The sequence below is a fragment of the Jaculus jaculus genome, chromosome 22 (assembly GCF_020740685.1).
Source record: "Jaculus jaculus isolate mJacJac1 chromosome 22, mJacJac1.mat.Y.cur, whole genome shotgun sequence".
In the NCBI taxonomy this organism is placed as follows: domain Eukaryota; kingdom Metazoa; phylum Chordata; class Mammalia; order Rodentia; family Dipodidae; genus Jaculus; species Jaculus jaculus.
Genome location: NC_059123.1, coordinates 6,657,214 through 6,674,147, shown reverse-complemented (window position 1 = coordinate 6,674,147; position 16,934 = coordinate 6,657,214). Strand labels below are relative to the sequence as shown.

At 42.2% G+C, this 16,934-nt stretch overlaps 1 protein-coding gene across 1 annotated transcript in view; it reads left to right on the top strand.

The window, feature by feature from the left end:
• Sox5 (SRY-box transcription factor 5) overlaps positions 1 to 16,934 on the top strand; it is an 896,761-nt gene that overhangs the window by 158,911 nt on the left and 720,916 nt on the right. The window lies entirely within an intron of this gene.

The window sequence follows — 16,934 nt, the reverse complement described above, 5'->3', positions numbered from 1 at the left end:
GCTATTAGGTTGTTTTACTGTTGTTAAAGTTACATTTGTTAGGTGGAGGCCCTGCCCTTCCACACAAACTCAGCAGAGCCTGATGCCAGTGGAGGCAACACGTGTATGCAACGTGAGCCAGCCCAGGCCCAAGCAGCCTGGCCGGGTGGCTGCACCTTAGAGAAGGAAGAGTCGGTCTGTGGCCTGCAGAAGAAGCCACATAGATGATTAGGGTTTTATAAAGAGGAGGTGGGGAAGAGTCGGGAGTGTTTGCACTTTGCTGTGACTAAACTAATTACATGGGCTTGATTAACCACTCATTTATGGCAGTTCCTAAGTGATCCAGTAATTGTCAGGGTGCCATAGAGAAAGGAAGTCCATGCTGGGCTGCACCAGAAGTGTGGGGTAGACCAGCACTCAGTACTGACTGTGGGCACTGCCGCTGGGTAGAAACCTGAGGCGTGGATATGGTCTCCTGCTAAGAGGCGAAGACATTCAGCGTGCTTTGAATGTCTGTGTGTGTGCGTGAGCGAGGGAGAGCGAGCGAGCGAGCAAGAGAGAGAGAGAGATGGACAGACAGAGAGAGCCACATACGCAGAGTGTTTCTGCAAAGGAAGGAAAATGCCAGCAGTATCTAGTTCCACGCAGCCAGCTTGCAGGGTTGAGTTGGCATTGGGTAACTTGGTAGCGGCTGCCAGTGTGTGTGTGGTGGGAAAGGAGGGAATAGACAACAAGAAAAACACAGAGAGCTTAAAAAAAAAGATGTAAAATGATTCACTTCATGCCATATGGACAAAAATGTTGTCACAAAAATAAGGCCAAAAAAATAGTGCCAGGTTAGACTTTTAGTTCAAAAACATATGTATAATCATTCCCATGAACATGAATTTTAATTAGTATTTTGATAGAGCGAAACCAGATATTTTTTTAACCTGCTCTGTTCTTGTTTTCTGTTCCTCTCCCAGTTTTAGCCTCCATTAAGCATTCATACTCTGTGTGTTTTGTGTCTGCATGAGGAAAAGGCCTTATCCTAGCATTGGTGGGAATGCAAACATCTTGGTTTTCTGCGGCATACGAAATATCTTCCCAGTGGATTGAACAAGCAGCCGCTGATTGCGTGGAAAGCTCTCTCTCTTTCTCTCTCTCTCTCTCTCTCTCTTTCTCTTTCTCTCAGACCCAGGCACGCCAGGGAGGTAGGAAGCCATATGCCTTACTTTTTGTTAGTGGAGGCATCTGGACCCATTTGGTTCCCCACATCCAACCTTCACACCATTCATAGCTCATTCTCTCTGGGGCACCTGTGCTACTACAGGAGGTACATTTCCTATATAAATACAAATGCCTCTATGATATATCTGCCTGCATATATCATATATATATATATATACATATATCTATGCATGCATATAATAATATATGTATAATATATATATGCGTGCATATAATAATATATGTATTATATATATATATATAAGAATGCATATAATAACTACAGAAACCTTTCTTGAATGGGCCCCATTGTTATTAATAAATAGGTATGAATCATTCTTGCATTTCACTTGCCAACTATGTTCTAGCTTCTCCTGATCGCTTATTGGAGGCTCTGTGCTTGATTGTTGGCCACCAGCCAAGCTCTTCCCCACCCTCACAGGGGCGGGGGTACTTCAAACAGTACCCTACTTGTGGCAATTGATGATGGGGCAGAATACTTATGTGAGGAAGGAGTGAGGTCACCAATACTCCAGGTTTTCCCCCAACTAAGGGGGTAATATTGCTCACTCAGATATTTATGTTACAAATGATACAAGCAAATACATGGATTGAAAATCAGTGTCTGGCCTGGTGGTGCACGCCTGCCCTCCCAACCCTTGGGATACAGACAGAGAAGGATGAATAACTCAAGGCTGTCCTTTGATACATGTTTAAAGGTAGCCTGGGATACATGACACCCTGCCTGGAAAAAAAAAAAAAAGAAATTAAAAGAAAACCACATAGAAATCCTCAAAATAAACCAGAAAACATCAAATAAATGACAACAATATTTGACAATTAATCAAATCTTGCTTCGGAAGCAGTGGTCATTTTCGTAGTTCTCATAGCCCATCCAGGCTCCCCTGTGAACTGTTTCGATTAAACCCATAGGTAAAAGGAAAATCAACAGTAGGCTTAGAAGAGGTAAATTTTGCCTCTCTGGTGGGTCCTTCAGGAGCTTCTCACACTTATTTTTTGGTAGATACAAACACATTCCTTTTTTTCTTTTGCCCTTCCCTTCCTCTGAGGAGCCTATAAATTTTTAGGTTAGAGGGTCAGGTGTGAACTTTTCTCTCCCCTTCCCAGGAACCTGTGATTCCTTAGGCTAGAGGGTCATGTATAAGTCCTCTTCCTTCCCTCTGAGGAACCTGCAATTCTTCATTGTGAGGGCCAGGTCTAACTATTTCTTCTTTTATGTTTATTTATTTATTTGAAAGTGACAGAGAAAGAGGAGAGAGAGAGAGAGAGAGAGAGAATGGGCACGCCAGAGCCTCCAGCCACTGCAAATGAACTCCAGACACATGTGCCCCTTGGGCATCTGGCTACCATGGGTCCTGGGTTATGGAGCCTCAAACCGGGGTCCTTAGGCTTCACAGGCAAGCGCTTAACCACTAAGCCATCTCTCCAGCCCAGCTCTAACTATTTCTGTCTTCCTTCTTGTGGAACTTATAATTCCTTCATTTAGAGCCTCAGGTCTACACACAGAATGACTTCACCATCTTAGTTCTGTCAGTATTTTGGGGTTTCATCCAGAAAGGCTCAGAATGTCCCCCAAAGTCCTGTATGTTAAAGGCTTGGGTCCCCAGGGTGGCAATGTTGGAAAGCTGGACATTTTAAGAGGTGGGTGCTATGGGCAGGTTTTGGGTCATTGGAGGTCTTGAAAGACCCTGATCTCTTACTCTGTTTCCATCACCTGTGGCCCTGTAGTGAACAGTTTTGTCTTGCTACTATGGAACCCAAAGCAATGAGCAAGCAGTCGTGGAAGAAATCTCACAAGTCTTTCTCCTTTATCAGCAGATTATTTTATCCTCCCCACTATTTTCTTTTTTTTTTACATCAACAGCAAGCTAACAGAATTTACAGCCATAGAAGGGCAACACATGACTGCACACATCATATCCTCAAGCCACAGAATGGAATTCATAACTATTATATAAAAACTGTAGGAGAACTAGGCTTGGCTTTATGTATAGGCTGTCATATTTGCGGATGAGACAAAGAAATCTCTTGCTGTCTTCCTTCCCACGTTTTATGTCAGATTCCTGTGAGATCCCATCTATCCTTTCACCCATTCATACTTCTATCCAACCATCCATCAATCTTCCTTCCCATCCACTCATTCATCCATCCACTCGCCCACCAAGTTACCCATCCATCCATCCATCCATCCATCCATCCATCCATCCATCCATCCATCCATCCATCCATCCATGCATGCATCTACCCTCCCACCTATTCATTCATCTGTCCATTCACCCACCCAGCTATCCAGCCATCCGTCTATCCATCCATCCACCCACCCACCCACTATTTTAATGCCCTTAGAGTTCTACATTTAAGATAAAAGATGCTCCTTGCTATGAGGATATTTGTATACCGGAGAATATTACTTGGTTCTAATGGTTTTAGAATTTCTGGCGCATTTTGATTAATGTGTAATGATGAACACTTTAGAGAAGTTTTAGAATATGTTTTCTCACTGTTAACCAAGACTTTTTTTTTCACAATTTCTCTGTACACATGGACCTGCATTCAAGAGTAGGAATACCTGTGAACTCTAGAGAAAGCATGAAGATTAATTCAAGGTTCCCATTCCTCCTCTTCTCCATGCTCAAGATTCTGAGAAGGCTGTCAGTAGCTCAAGTAGAGCAGGGCACTCTCTTATGCATCAGTGATTTTCTGAGAACCGTACGATGAACTTTCACAATTCTTATATAGGGCTGGGGGGATTCAGCTCAGTGGTACTATGCTTGTATTGTATGCATGGGGCTCTTGGTTAATTTCTCAGCAAATCTTCTCCCACGAATTTTAAGGAACAGACCAAAAAAAGGTATATATGTTTTTTTAGATGTAGCAACGTTTATAATAACAAAATATTAAAAATTACCTAAGTTCTTACATACAAAAAGCTTGCTGAAAATTAAATGTGTTCTTACAGTGAAGGGCTGTGTCATACCTTCTAGTTGCTGGGGCATACATCTGACCAGACGCAGCTTGTGGGAAGAGAAGGGTTCATTTCAGGCTTACAGATTCCAAGGGAAGCTTCCTCATGGTGGAAGAAACGGGCTCACCCCATCACACGGTGGAGAGCAAGAACTAATTGTGAGAGCGCGAGCTGGCTCTCTAAGTACCTGCAAGGGCTGAACTCGGGATCCACGCCCAGTGACACACCTCTTTCAGCATGGCTCTGCCTACTGGAGACTTAAATAGGAAGCTGAATCTTAATTAAAATTACCTCAAACTATACGGGGCATACATTTACATTCAAGCCAGCCCAAGGACTACTTTACAAAAGGAAGTGTGGGAAAGAGAAGCTTAAATTGTGAAGAATTGGTGAATATATTTCTAATTTGTGGGTGGGTCAGGGGGTAAATAGAAGAAAGTGAATGGAAGCAACCCTTCCCCCAGAGCTACTTCTGAATCTGTCTTGAAGTTTGAACCTTGCAAAGAGGATCTAGATTTTGAAAGGACTATACAGTTGTAAAGAAAATAAGGAGAACGTGCCCTATGTTGTGTGCAAATAAGAATAAACGCAAATAGTTGGTTACTTTACAAAAGGAAGTAGAGGAAAGATAAACTAAAATTGTGAAGAATTAGTGAAAATATTTTCTAACTTGTGGATGGGCATAAATAGAGAAAACTGGACGGAAGCAACCCTGGAGTCACTTTTGTATGTGTTGATGTTTGAACCTTGCAAATCAGATCTAGATTTAAAAAAAAATAGTGAAGTTAAACCAACAAAAATGAAACATCTGTTGGGTACTGGAATGGATGGTCATCCAGTTAACGATCAATTCTGATGGTCTTCCAGAACAGTTCTCACCAGTGAGAGGCAAGAAAGGAGTCTGAATATTGTGTTGTATTTATTACTGGAAACGGCTTACTTTAGTCCTTCATTTCGCATCCCTTCAATTCCTGATAGTGCCAGGGACAATTCCTTTTTTACCCTACAGCCTCTACTGCTGCTAGGGGCTTCCCCTGCCTTATCTTACTCACTTATTAGGAGAAAGGGGAGGATAAAGAAAATGTTTCAGTTTTGCTCTCATAGTATTCTCTTGGGAGGAGAAAAAAAATTGAACAGACTCTGCTCAAATTACCTTCCTGTTTCTGAGTTGTTAGAATTATTAAACACAACACATTGTAGAGAACATTACTTGCTTCCTAATGATCTGTATTGTGTATTGTTTTTCTTCTGCTTTTTTTTTTTTTTTTTTTTTTTTACTTTTTTAATTTACTACAGCAACAATGTCAATATTTTCCTGTTTTCTACTTTTATTCAACCCAGTTCCCTGGGAATGAATATGCTTTTGCAGTAAATCCTTTAAAAAGACAGGGAAGGGGCAGAAGAGATTGCTTAGTGGTTAAGGTGCTTGCCTGCAAATCCAAATGACCTTGGTTTGATTCCCCAGGACCCACATAAACCAGATGCACACAGTGATGCATACATCCGGAATTCTTTTGCAGTGGCTGAAGACTTTTGTGTGCCTATTCTCTCTCTCAGTCTCTCTCTTTCTCTCTGCCTCTTTATCTTTCTTAAATTAAAAAAAAACAACACATTTTAAAGACAGAGATCTAGTAGTTACTAAAATTATTTCTTAAATAAAAAATGGTCAAAAGGAAAAATAGCCACAAAAATGGATATTTGACTATTTAATTATTGAGTTATTAAAGAATTTAGTAAAGCTTTTTTATTCCTTCTTCTTCTATCTTCCACTACAGAAGACCAACTGCTGTGGTTCTTAGAGTGTTTGTATAAAATGAAGATGTGATGATATGTGTCATTTGAAATCTGCCTTGTATAAAGTTTCTTTACGCAATGACTAGGGAGGGAGGTTTGGTGATGAGTGTGGCAAGTGCAGAGTCATGCATTCAGCTTTTGGTCCTGAGAGAGGGCAGGAAATGCAGGGTTCCTATGGGCAGGCATGATGTTCCCATTGTCTGTCTGTGGAGAACTGGTGTTTATCTAACTAATACTATTGACACCTACTGTGTGTCTAAAATCTTGCTAATTCCCTTTACTCAATCACCTTCTGAATTAAATAGGAAAGGTCTCAAAGCATTTCACACAGGGCAAGTCATGTGAAAATTAGAAAGAGAGTAGATAGGAAGCTCACCCATGACTAGAAGGGGAGTGAACAGTGAGTGCCAGTGACCCCAGGAAACTTCTTAAGCGAAAAGAACCTCTGTGTAAGTCAATGACAATATTAAACTTTCACTCAGAAAGTATCATAGTGAAATAAAATAAAATAATAATAATTATTATTATTATGTAGAAACACCAGTTCCTTACATCAAAAGCTACAAAATATAAGTGTATCCATCCAAAGTAGGCAAGATCTGGATTCTTTAAAAACGTGGATCTATAGAATAAATATGCAATTCTCCTGATAATGTTGGCTGATGAAATGAATCTTACCAACTGTAATTCTGGCACAGAGAGACATATAGTGCATAGCATGCATATACTCACTGACACACACACACACACACACACACACACACACACACACACACTCCTTAATCATTTGCTATCTTATTTCCATTTCATTTCCTAGAGTAAATTCCTATCATTTGAACTTTTAAAAAAATATATTTCAATATTACTTAAGCAAAAATAAGGAATAATGTGATTGGCTTTAAAATAGCTTATTACCATTCAAAGACTCTGTAGATAAATTATATTTGTAAAAAGGAAAGGGGGGAAAAAAAAAAACCCTCTGAGCTTCTGGAACATTCTAAATGGAGACTTAGCTCTAAGTAATGAGAATTGCTTCACTTGTTCAGAGCAGCTTTAAAAGCTCTGGCCTCTAATTGAGTGAAGCGACAGGACCCAGGCAGCCCTGTCCCCTCATTAGATGATCTTGCCCGCACTGTTTGTCACGCTGCCTTGCCAGAGTCAATCTAACGGTACTGCCGGCTCACATTAATGGTAATTCATTATGACACGCTATGTCCTTTCAGTGCAGCAACAATGGGAAGCCAGCGGGACATCTGTCTACCACGGATCCTTCTTTATCTTGGTCCTGCCCACTGTGGTTCAAGGGACCACCTTTGCATAAACCTACATTCTGTTGTTAGCTGGCAATTGGTGGTGCAGCCCACTGAGGAACTCCAACCACCAGCCACACCACGGCACTCAGGGTCCACACAGACGCTCTCTGACAATAAGCCAAGCCAGCCTGGGGAAGGAAACCATTTTCTTTTTTCTTTTAAAATTTATTTTATTTTATTTGAAGGAGAGAGAGAGAGACAGGGAGAATGGGCACACCAGGGCCATCAGCTGTTGCAAATGAACTCCAGATACATGCACCACCTTGTGCACCTGGCTTATGTGGGTCCTGGGGAATTGAACCTGAGTCCTTTGTCTTTGCAGGCAAGTGTGTTAACTGCTAAGCCATCTCTCCAGCCCATGAAACCATTTCCTAAGGGAAGCAAAGTGCATACGAGAGAGAGAGAGAGAGAGAGAGAGAGAGAGAGAGAGAGAGGAGCTGGGTGAGCTAGCTCTGAACATCCAATAGGCTAGATAGAGTACCCACTCCCAAGATCATACCCCCAGAAACACAGCTCCTACAGCAAGCTACCACCTTCCAAAGTCTCCAGTGACCTGGTACTAATGCAGAAGCTTAGTAACAAGCACATGAAGCTCTGAGGACATTTTGTATTCCAACCACCACAGGTGCCATTCTCTTTGGTGGCACCGTCTGCCTTTTTTTTTTTTTTCCTTAATTTTTATTTATTTATTTGAGAGCGACAGACACAGAGAGAAAGACAGATAGAGGGAGAGAGAGAGAGAATGGGCGCGCCAGGGCTTCCAGCCTCTGCAAACGAACTCCAGACGCGTGCGCCCCCTTGTGCATCTGGCTAACGTGGGTCCTGGGGAACCGAGCCTCGAACCGGGGTCCTTAGGCTTCACAGGCAAGCGCTTAACCGCTACGCCATCTCTCCAGCCCACGGTCTGCCTTTTTTGAGACAAGACTCACCAAGTAGGCTAGACGAGTGGGCCTCTGTGGTGGTTTGAATAGATGGCTCCCAATATATTCAGTGTTTTATTACTTTGTAGTTTTCATCTGCAGCCACCTGGCTGGAGGCGGTTTCACTGGGTGGATCTTAAGGTGAGGTGGTGGGTTTGAGATTTCAATCTAAAGATACGCAAAGTGTGCCACCTGGAGTTCCTGGAGTGTGCTGTGCTGTGTGGCTTTTGGCTTGTGCTTCTCTCTTTCTCTCTCTCTGTGTTTGGTCCTGTGAAGGCAGGCCAGCTTCTTCTGACATTTATGAAACTTCCCCCGGATCTGTAAGCATCAATAACTACCCCTTCCTCCATAACCGCACCTGGTCTGGAAGTTCATCTCAGCGAACTTGAATCTGTCTGCTACAGAACTTGGTACCAGGAGTGGGCTGAGATGAAACTGACCATGTGGATGTTGCTCTTTTGGAACTTTGTTTTGGAGGAATGGGCATGGACCTGGTGTTTGCAACTGAAGATGCCTTCTGGAGTGGTACGCCAAGTTTTATGGACTATTCTGATGTGAGTTTGAGAATGCTAAGTGCAAGCCATACTAAACTTCGAGGTTTGGCTTATGAACATTCTAAGGGGAAGGAAAGACTGCAGAGAACTTTGTTGGAACTGGGCTACTGGCACAAGAGTTGGCTGCGTTCTGCTGCCCAGACCCAGAGAGTTTGATCATGGTCGGTTAAATTTTTTATGGACTAATGTGCTTGGTTAAAGATATTGGACTGAGAGATTTAAGATTTTTAATCTTGAAAACCTCAAACAAGTTAAAATTAGAGATACTGAGACTGATCTTAGGTTACTGAACCTGCTAAAGTCAAATACATTAGCAATCTTAAGAAAGTTGGTCCAACTCTTTTATATTAAAACAATGAAAACTATGCCTGAGGAAAGACTATCATAGAAATGCAAACTCTTTTGGAAAGAGTTGATTGGAGAAGGACGTGCTTTTCAAGGTTAGGATTTATTTCTTCTCTGAATTAAGAATATGGCTGTGTCTTGCACACCTGGTACTGGATTCAGAAACATGAAAAATGTGAGGAGTGGTCGTGAATTGCACAGGACCCACTGCAGAGATGCAGCTTGAGGCAGAGCCTGATGCCCTGATAGGCTGAAGAGCCTTTGGAAGATGGGCTGTGGTTTGCATGAAGATCTAAAGATATTTTGGGTATACCAGGACTATGCAAGGGCTCCCACTGTTGGCCTAGGATGGAAGTGTTCCCTGGCTATTCTGCCCAGCTGGAGAGGTGGAATTGGAAAATCAGGAGACTGTTTCTGGTTATATTGAACTTGAACTGCAGAAGTGGGATGTTGTGTGATAGTGGTTGAGTTTGCATTGTTTTAGTCTTTCCTTCTATGCCTTATACCAGTTGAAAATGTTTACTCTGTGCTTTATATGCCGGAAGTATTTAACTTGTTTGATTTAACAGGACTTAGTATCTTAATTGGTCCAGAGTGTGGGGAACCTTAAAATTGAAATGAGTACTATTGCTAATGTGTAATGGCTATAAATCTATTGGGGGCCAGGGGTGGAATGTGATGGTTTAAATACATGGCTCCCAATATATTCAGTGTTTTATTACTTTGTAGTTTGCACCTGCAGCTACCTGGATGGAGGCAGTTTCACTGGGTGGATCTTAAGGTGAGGTGGTGGATTTAAGATTTCAATCTAAAGATCTGCAAAGTGTGCCTAGCAGGGAGTTCCTGAAGTGTGCTGTGTGGCTTTTTGGCCTGTGCTTCTCTCTCTCTCTGCTTGGTCCTGTGAAGGCAGGCCAGCTTCTCCTGCCATTTATGGAACTTCCCCTGGATCTGTAAGCGTCAATAAATATCCCTTTCCTCCATAACCGCGCCTGGTCTGGAAGTTCATCTCAGCGAACTTGAATCTGTCTGCTACAGCTACCAAGCCCTAGGGATGCACCTATTTCTACTATTCCCCGGGTGAGGATGACAATCTCATATTACCACGCTTGCCTTGTGTTTTTTTTTTTTTTTTTTCATAAGGGTTCTGAGGGGACAACTTAAGTCCATATGCTTTTGCAAGGCAAGCACTTTACTGACTGGGCATCGCCTCCAGGAGTGCTGTGACTTCTTTGGGAAAGGCGAGCGGTTCCAATGGTACAACAGGTGGTGGTGGGTGTGGGGAGGAGACGTCCTATCAGCTATGACACTGCGCACGCCGACGTGCCCTGTGCTGTCTCGGATCACTCCTGGACATGGACTGACTCAACTCTACCCAGCAAAGGGTGACTGAATACCATCCATGTGCTTTTTCTTCCAAATCCTGAGATTACAACCCCCAGGGTTAGCGGAGGTTGACATACTGGCCAGCTGACTCTGCAGGGTTGTGAGTGGTGATGTTTCGTGGTCACAAGGAATAGGACCGTGGTGTCACCTGCTGTTTAGCCAAGCCTCAATCTGAATTCACTGTGGGATGTCCACTCACTGTCTACAATGTTAAAAGCCTACCGCCTTGCACCCTTGTACATTGAATTCCACGCATTCCGTCCTTCAGGATTTATTTAAAGAAAAAAAAATGAAGCCGGGCGTGGTGGCGTACGCCTTTAATCCCAGCACTCGGGAGGCAGAGGTAGGAGGATCGCCGTGAGCTCTAGGCCACCCTGAGACTCCATAGTGAATTCCAGGTCAGCCTGGGCTAGGGTGAGACCCTACCTCAAAAAACCAAAAAAAAAAAAAAAAAAAAACAAGATGACTGTTCCATAATCTAATTGCTTAGAATGAATAGTTGCTTGTGATTAGTAATCAATACTCAATTATTCATGGATGCTTATCCATTTGCTTCTTTTCCCCCATCACCTCTCCTCCCCAGCCCTTCAGTTCAGAACTGGTAGGTGTGGCCTCATTTCACCAAATTCTTGAACAAAGTATTGATGAGCTTTGACATTCAACTTCTTCATGAGACTTGAGTGAATGCATGCTGTCTTCATTCAGTCTGTCGCATCCCACATCTGTTCTCCAAATTTTAATACATCTCAACCCCACCATTTGCTCATTCCAAACACTAATGAATCACTTAAGCACTTTGCTCACAGTCCTGTCTAATACAGTGGTATATTCTTTCTGAAAAAAAAAAAAAAAGAGAAGCACAAAATCAAACAAAAGCACCTTTATATGAATGCTGATAGATTGATTGATAGATGAAATGCACACATCATTTCTACCCTGACTCCAGGGAGCAAAAACAAGTGCTTTCGCTCACCTCAAGTTTGTTCTTATCATAGTTCTTGAAATAAATTGAGGCATCTATCGCTATCAAGAGACCTGGAGATTACCACGGGAATTTCGTAGGCTCAGGTCAGAGATCCTAAATGACACGCTACATTCCTGATGGTCTAAAGAGAGTTGCCACCACTCTCAAGTGGCAACAGCTGCCCCGCTGGCAAGCAGTGAAGTTTATTAGCACCCAAGCCACGTGATTTCTGGCCTCTAAGCTCTTATAGTGACTTCTGAGTTTGCTGAGAGCAAACCACAGATCCTTATACCGGCCGATGAGGCTTTTCACTGTGCCTTCCCCTCGCTTGTCTGACCTTAGCTCCTGTCCCGCTGCCGCTCCCTCTGCTGACAGGTGCTTTCTTCAGCATCTCCATCGCGGCGAGCCCTGCTCAGAACTGCGGGTCATCCTCTGACGTCACCGTCTACGGCTATTTTATCCACCCCGCCCCACCCCGCCCCTGCAAACTTCACGCCAGTAGCTTGCACGTCATCTCTTGGTGTTGTCGTCACGTCCTTCTCCACACAGCAAGCTGAACATTTCATGAGAGCTTTTGTTGTGTTTTGTGCCCTGCTGTGAACACTTAGCTTGGCACAGCAGCTGGTGAGGAAGTCCATTCTCAACAAGCCAATGAACGGAGCGAGTTCACAGCCACCTTAGGTACGAATGCTCAGAAGGCAGGCAGCTTTACGAGCTCAAAAGCTACAAGATGGGCTGGAGAGATGGCCTAGCGGTTAAGCACTTGCCTGTGAAGCCTAACGACTCCAGTTCGAGGCTCAACTCCCCAGGACCCACGTTAGCCAGATGCACAAGGGGTGCACGCGTCTGGAGTTCCTTTGCAGTGGCTGGAGGCCCTGGAGCGCCCATTCTCTCTCCTTCTCTCTATCTGCCTCTTTCTCTGTCTGTCGCTGTCAAATAAATAAATAAAAATAAAAATAAAGCTATGAGACTTGCCAAGAGACACTTAGGCAAGAGGCGAAATTACACGTCCTCTCAATATCATGTATCCAGTCAGCTTTGCATTATTGAATCTATTCAAATTAGGCGATTGGTGTAAAGAAACAGATAGGGCTGGAGAGATGGCTCAATGGCTAAGGTGCTTTCCCGCAAAGCCAAAGGGCCCAGGCTCGATTCCTAGGACCCACATAAGCCAGATGTACAAGGTGGTGCTTATGTCTGGAGTTTATTTGCGGCCTCTAGAGGCCCTGGTATGCCCATTCTCTCTCTCTCTCTCAAATAAATAAATAAAAATTTAAAAGAAGAAAAAGAAACAGATAAAATAGGCAAAATCATAAACAAGCTAGTTTTAGAGATGGTAAATTCTATCTATATCAAGAATCAAAGGCGGAAGGGATTGAAATAGTTGGGGTAAGGGAATCCTCTGCTTATGAACGTGGGTAAGAGGGCAGCATTATATGGTCAAAATATTCTGTATTTTAGAACTATTCCCAACATCTACTAGACACACAAGAGGGACACTATCTCACCATCCCTTTTACTGTGGGTAATTTCCATAACACCTTGTGCTAATTTGACAAGATCGCTAATTCAATGCTTCTGTCTGTTTAATGACTTCATATTTATAGGCTCTGTGAAATGAGAGGTTAGTTCCACAGGATTCCTTGAAGGGTTAATTGAGACTGCTCCAAGGAGGCATAATTGTGTGCTTTTCCTTTTCTAACCTTCTGAGTGGCCCACATGATGAGGCTCCCCGATTGGTCAGGACTCCACTTAACAATTCCATCTTCTCTTATGAATGGAAACATGGCCCCTTCCTGAAGCTGTTCCCCCCTCTCTCCATTTCGAACAACTGAAACTTAAATGAATTCCACAAAGACATCCTTGCTGCAGCATGGCAAAGTAGAGAGGTGGTCGATGAACTCAGGCTGGTAGGCAAGGTAAAGGGGCAGCGACTAACTTAATCTTCATGAGCAGATTCATTCCACTGGCCAGTAATAAGACCAGTATCTTCATATTGCCCCCTGAGTGTGTGAGGGCACAGAGATCTAAGTAGCTTTTTGGTCATTACACAAGAATGTTACTGCTGCATTAAATAAAATTAACAAATTCATTTCTTCCCTCTTTCCCTTCTTTTCTTCTTTCTTTTCTCTTCTTTTCTTTACTCTCCTCTCCTTTCCTTTTTCTCTTTTCTTTCCTTTCATTCTTCCTTTCTTAACCTTCCCTTCCCCTTCCCCTCCCCTCCCCTCCCCTTCCTTCCTCCCTCAGTCCCTCCCTCCCTTCCTTCCTTCCTTCCTTCCTTCCTTCCTTCCTTCCTTCCTTCCTTCCTTCCTTCCTTCCTTCCTTCCTCCCTCCTTCCCTCCCTCCCTCCCTCCCTCCTTTCTTTCTTTCTTTCTCTCTTGTATCCCAGGTTGATCTCCAAGTTGCTATGTAGTCAAGTATGACCTTGAACACCTGACCCTCGTGCCTCTACTTCCCCATTTCTGAGTGCTGGGTTGGTGGGTTTTGTGCTGCTGTGGCTCAGTCCCAAGACCCTGTGCACACAATGAACTCTAACAAGTGAGCTAAACTCCCAGTCTTAGAATTCACAAATTCTTAATAGAGGAAATATGCATGTTTATTCACTACATTAAAGAATGATCCCAACAATAAAAAAAAATATTCTCTTCCATAAAGGTAAACTTTAACTCCACTACTCAGAATTTTTTTTTAAAATTTTTTATTTGAGAGCGACAGACACAGAGAGAAAGACAGATAGAGGGAGAGAGAGAGAATGGGCGCGCCAGGGCCTCCAGCCTCTGCAAACGAACTCCAGACGCGTGCGCCCCCTTGTGCATCTGGCTAACGTGGGACCTGGGGAACCGAGCCTCGAACCGGGGTCCTTAGGCTTCACAGGCAAGCGCTTAACCGCTAAGCCATCTCTCCAGCCCCACTACTCAGAATTTTAAGGGAACAAACTAAGATTATTATATTGGTAATTATTTGATTGGCTTAATTACGAAAATTTTAGAGGTGTGAGCTCTGGAAAATCCATGTCTTTGGTCTCGACTTTATTGTCCTCCATTCCTGTGCCACACCCTCGGCATTAAAAGACTTGAGTTTTGGGCACTTGCTTGCAAAGCCAAAGGTCCCTGATTCAATTCCCCAGGACCCACATAAGCCAGATGCACAAGGGGGTGCATGAGTCTGGAGCTCATTTGCAGCAGCTGGAGGCACTGGTGCATTCATTCTCCCTCTCTCTATCTGCCTCTCTCTCTCTCTCAAATAAATAAATTAAATAATCCAAATAGCAACTTTGTTTTTAAAATAAATAAACAAATAAAATAAAATAAGAGACTTGAGTATCACTTGAAGAATTTAAGGTGGTTGAGGAGTATTTGAAGATTTTGTTCTAGAATCTAAGGGCAAAGATGAGGTTTTATTTGTTTTTCAGTGGTGGGGATGAGCCTAGAGCAGGCATTTGTATCACTGAGCTACATCCCTAGTTCTTACCTTGTAGTTTTCTTCCTTTCTTTTCTTCTTCCTTCCCTCCTTCCTTTCTTTCTCTCTCTTTTTTTAAAACGAGTTTCAACTCTCAGCATTACGTTTATACCTAATACTGTCTTCTTTTCCACGCTAATATAAAGTAGATTGTGTCGTGCATTTTATTTCCAGAATGTTCATTGCTTGTATATGGAAATTTGTTTGTAGGTCTGTCAAGTATCTTAATGCACAGAGAACTCAGCCATTTGGTCTTGAGAGATTTTATTGAATTTGGTAACATTTTCTAAAAAAGAAAAAAAAATCTTTTTTTCTTCCAATATAGAAACCATTTTGGCTTTTTCCCCCCCTTGTCTGAGGAATCTGAGTGTAGCTTGTAGTACAATATTCGGTGAAGATGGAATGAACAGGCATCTGTGTCTTGCTCCCAACCTAAGCAAAAAGCAATCAGTTAAGTACATAGATATTTCATAAGTGTTCATACTCAGATGAGGAAGGTCCCTTCTTTATGTTCTATAAAGTGTTTGCCTTAAGAAATGGTGTTGGATTTTTAAATTAAATTTAATTTTTTAATAGATTAGACTCTTATATGCCTTCTCTCCTGCCCCCATTCCATTGAGGGCTCTTTTTAGTGGAGTCACTGGTATTCACTGTGGGATCCAAAAGGCCTCAGTCAGTTTCTGTCAAGTGTTTGATTTTTGTCTAGGCCTTCTCAGAATCTATGATTATATGACGGTGCCTATATCTTTATTATTAAAAAGGCATTAAATTATTTTATGTCTAGGTCAATCTTTCACCCCTGGGATAAAAATCACACAGACATAATGGATAGGTACTTTTAATATTTGATGTACTTTGAAAGAATTTAGGGACTCCAGATGTCAATTAAAATTACTGAAGCATTTTATAATGTAAAGTTTTATAAAATTAATATTCAAAAGTTATATTAATGACCAATCTGAGTAACCTCTAAATCTGAGTCTAGTATGATAAATTGGTATTCTAGCATCCCATTAACCTAAAAGAATCATTTCCAAGTATTATTTTAAAAATACAAAACATGAGCTGGAGAGATGGCTTAACAATTAAGTGCTTGCCTGTGAAGCCTAAGGACCCCATTTCAAGGCTTGATTCTCCAGGACCCACGTTAGCCAGATGCACAAAGGGGCACACATGTCTGGAGTTCCTTTGCAGTGCCTGGAAGCCCTGGTGTGCCCATTCTCTCTCTCTCTCTCTCTCTCTCTCTCTCTCTCTCTCTTTCTGCCTCTTTCTCTGTCACTCTCAAATAAATAAAAAATGAACATAAAAAAATTTTAAAGAAAATACAAAACATGTAATCTCCTTGAAAATATAAAACCATCCGAGTGCAAAAATGTTTTTAATTTTCACTGGTTCAACATCAGCAAGTCTGTTGTATGATTCCAAATATCATCAATACATTTTTGTATATCTTGGTATCATAGGATTTAGCTGTCTGGGTTTCCAAGCTTTTAAAAAAAGTAGAAAGTAACTGTAAGCATACTTTTATAATAAGTACTATACATTTGCAAGTAGATAGTGATAAAATAGTTAAATATACTGAAAACATCTTGTGTGTTTGGATTCATGGCAGGTTTATCAAACTACATTATACTCTGGAAAAAAAATAAGCCTTTAGGAGACTAACCTTCCAAAGTCATGCAACATTATGTTGTCCCCATGGGTCCAATGACTAAATTCTGTCTTTGTGGCATTGCAGTGTGGCTGGACTCAAGTAACTACTGAGAACAAGGGCGTGGACGCTTTTGCTTTGCTCTTTTGGTTATTGTTTTTGTTTATATATTTTTTAATATTATATTTTTACTTATTATTTTGAGAGAGAGATACAGAAATATGCAGGTAGAGAGAGAGAGCAAGAGAGAGAACGGGCATGCCAGGGCCTCCAGTCACTGCCAGTGAACTATAGACGTGTGCGCTCCCTTGTACGTCTGGCTTACATGGGTTCTGGGAGTTGAACCTGGGTCCTCCGGCTTTGCAGACAAGTGCCTT